Genomic DNA, 4,001 nt, shown 5'->3' on the forward strand with positions numbered 1-4,001 from the left:
TTCTATTTTTTTTTTTTTTTTTGAGAATGCTCCGATGCTTTTCTATTAGGACCCTTTAGCTGGCGATCAGTCGCTGGGAGGAGCCTCCCAGCGAACGTTTCCCTCTGTTCGCCAGCGGAAGGGCCATGGTGACTCTCCAATTGGCCCAAAGGTCCATTAAATAGTTTCTCTAGAAAATGCCATAAAGAAAAATCAGAAAAATGAAAAAATGTAACACAAGTTGCCATGTACCCAGTCATCACCCAAAAATTTTGTTTGCAAAAAGAAGTGGCAGCAGAAAAATACCACCTCTCAATATTAAAAAATGTCATTATCTTAACGTCATGCTGTTATAAATAAAAAATGTCAAACTCTTTCCCTAAAAAATGTCATTCTCTTATTAATATATGTCATATCATTATAACAAAAATCCCCTCACTATTAAAAATGCTATCATATTATAAACAAAAAATGGCATGCTCTTATATTAATAAAAACTGCCATGCCACTAATAATAAAAACGGCATTAAAAATGTCATCATCTTAATGATAAAAGAATTCCATCATCATAATAATAAGAATGTCATCCTACTTAATAAAATGGCATTCTCTTCTTAATAAAACTGCCATGCCGTTAAAAATAAAACTATCATCCTCTCAATAAAAAATGCCACCATCTTATAATAAAAAATGTCATCCACTTATAATAAAACTGCCCCGTGAGAAAGTAAAAAAAGTTATTTTATGGACGAAATAAAAAACAAAAACCTTCAAAAATATCATGTTGTATATAAACATAAGTTTTAACACAAATGTTCATGAACTGGGGGTGGGAAGAAATGTGAAATGGAAACCTTACGTTCTTTTTAAGTAGTAGAGATATTGATACTCGGTGGCTTGAATTTGGCGCAGATTAAAATAATGATTGTGTGCATCACATGATGCAGAGACTGAGTACGCCCTTTTCGAAACAAAATAGGAAAAATTGCCGTGGCTAAACATTTGGTCTCTGATTAAAATGGTTGCTGACTTTTTGGCATGCCAAAATGTCTCTTTGTCAACCATAGTTTGTTTTTCTTGTCATCTTTTGCTAGGATATCTCGTGCCTCCTGCTGGTGCCGCCGTCGGTCTACCTCATCTTCTATGGTCTTAGGGTCATGGAGGCGTGGTGGATCCCAGCCCTTGCCTGCGGGAAGGCTTCGTGTTTTCATGTTTTTTTTACTTTGTTAGGCATCATGTCCTGCTCAAAGAGGCGAGGCGGCAACGGCTGTCTAAACATCTAATAAGGATCTTTCCGTCCAGTCCCCATTTTGGTGGTGTTTCTAGCATTGTCAGAGAGCGTGTGGAGGTTTGTTTCCGGCGGACTCACGGGATTCGGTTGGCGTTTACTCATTCATAAAATGTTCGTTCATTCAAAAAAAAATGCTCATGCATTTAAAAAATGTTTGTTAAATAAAAAAATGTTCATGAATTCCAAAAATCGTTCCATCAATTTCCAAAAAGATGTTCATCGATTGTAGAAATGTTCGCCGATTGAAATAAGTTGTTTCAAAAAATGTTCACAATTTTTTAAATGTTTGCAAATAGTATAAAATGTTCATGAATTAAAAAATATGTTCTTAATTTTAGAAAATGTTAAAAATTTGTAACAGTGTTCACAAAATTGAATAATGTTCATGATTTCAAATATGTGCACGAGATGCAGCAAAATGTGGTCATGGCCATTGGAGATTATGATTTTTTGTTTTCCCGTTGCAACGCACGGGCCCTTTTGCTAGTATACCTAATGTTTGCAACACATGGAAAACATGTTAAAGAGCACTTTTTTGTAAGACAAAAGACCATAGCCCAAGTACTGCATAGCCCTGCTTTATGTTATAGAGCAAACACCACCAACAGGGTACATCCAATAGCCACGTATAAGTTCAAGCCATGCGAATGAAGAGGCATGCCACACTATGGGCAGCCAACAGGACAGCCAATGCCAGCAGGTCGACCTGCCGCTAGGACATCAGCTGTCTAACGACCACATGAGCAAATGCCAAATAATTCCTAAAACTAGGAGCACTCAAATTTGCACATAAATCTCAAGACAAACAAAGCAAAGAGTGCAACAATTTTTCATGACACCACAAACTGGTGTTATCTCACATTCGCATGGGTAGGTTTCAGAACACTTGAATATGCTATCAAGTAGTAGTACACAACTGAGATAGACATAAGACATTATGGTATACGGAGTGGGTTAGGAGTGCTAGTTTTCTTACAAGTGCAATTATCAATCGTCAAACTCAATGCCATCAGATGCCTGGAACTCGTACCTAAAGCAATTAGGCCCAAGAAGATTGTAGGGAATATCCATAGTTGACCAAGTTACCATCACCTCCACTTTGGCCAAACCAAAATAGAAAGGCCGGCTCTGAGTTCCATGTTTTTCAACCCGGAAAACATCGCATCGATAGATGTCCGGCCCACCCTTCTGACTGAGCTTCAATGTTACAACCAACTTTGCATCTTGCGCCACAGCAACCACGGCCCTGGTTAGCTCAGATGTCTCGGCAGCGATAACCCCATCAAACAGCTGGATTTTGCCACGTGCAGCATAAGATGGGCTAGTGTAAGACCCTACCAAACACAGGCTTAAGCAACTGTCCTGCTGAATTTCTGATATCCCAACCTGTATAGTGGCCTCCGAGGCTTGTTCCAGAAGTGCAAACGTTATGTCCACTGAGCCACAATCACCATCCAATCGTCGTGTGATTACCCTAGCGTGGCCTGTGCCTCTGTCGCTGAATTGGGCAACACCATCAATGAGCTCTAGATCACCACATTCTTCTCCTCCTGTCTTAATCTTCAGGTCAAACTCGATTAGCACAGTAGCTTCCATTCTGATGCCTCTCTTAGGACCAGACATCTGTATGAGGCCATCATGCCCCACAATGAAAGGATCATCTCTTGTACGGTTGAAGACATAGTTGCGCATAGGGTTCAACAGATCTCTGACAGCCACGTAGCCATACAACTCAACTGAGTCACCAACATACGATGTGTTAGCTAGCTTCAGCGAGAATATCTGCATCATGGCGCAATATGAATGCCTTCCACAGACCCTCCAGTTAGGCATGCAACTGTCATAAGGCACAGTCATCATCATTGGCTCCAGACAAGCTGATCGACAACAATAGAAATCATTCAGTACATGATTAAAACAATTAACCTACAGCCTTCAACTGAAAGGAGACAAAACAGATTGATACAAACAAATATCATGAATCATGATTTTCGTACTCATACATATGAGACCTAATGATGTCTAAAATTGTAATGTAGGACTGAAACATAAATATGACAATTACGAATATTAACATAATAATACGGCAGTCATAAATTTGGATAAAAACCATAATGTTAAGCATATAGCTTACTTAAGTATGGCAAAATCCCTATTGTTACGGCCATCTAATAAATTTTTGGCTACAGAAAATGAGTGGAAAATACTGAACTTGTTAGTGTGCTTCGTGGGATGAGAATGAGAGAGTATGTACACTAAATGTCTAGTCGCAAAAAGTTGTTTCACATATAGCTACATATGATTTTTTACGTACCATTGGTGACTTTTGCATGTACATGGCATGTTCTAGAATATGCAGCAGACCGTATGAAAACAGCGGATCATGATTAATTTAAACGGGCTTGGAACTGGGGCATCGTCTTGCGCATATAATCTAAAGAATGAACCGAATTTAACTTGCAAAAAATTACCAAGTAAAACAAACAACAACACGAGGATCCATCGATCTTGTGCATCTAAATATTTTTAATCAACAGAAACAAGTGATTGTAAATGATCAGTAGACATTTTTTAGATCATACAACAGACCTGTTTTAACTTTAGATATACCATTAACAGCACCTGTACCATTAAAATGACACCATTTTGGCAAAATATTACTGAAAGACCTGACTTCAGATATATAGCATTGAGAAGAACACTGCGTCACAAAATAGACGATTCTGTTTTG

General features: G+C 38.4%; 1 pseudogene; it reads right to left on the bottom strand.

The window, feature by feature from the left end:
* Positions 1-2,083: 2,083 nt before the first annotated feature.
* The window catches only part of LOC119279804, a 4,524-nt pseudogene continuing 2,606 nt past the window's right edge, over positions 2,084-4,001 (bottom strand).

This window comes from Triticum dicoccoides, chromosome 3B (assembly GCF_002162155.2).
Source record: "Triticum dicoccoides isolate Atlit2015 ecotype Zavitan chromosome 3B, WEW_v2.0, whole genome shotgun sequence".
In the NCBI taxonomy this organism is placed as follows: Eukaryota; Viridiplantae; Streptophyta; class Magnoliopsida; order Poales; family Poaceae; genus Triticum; species Triticum dicoccoides.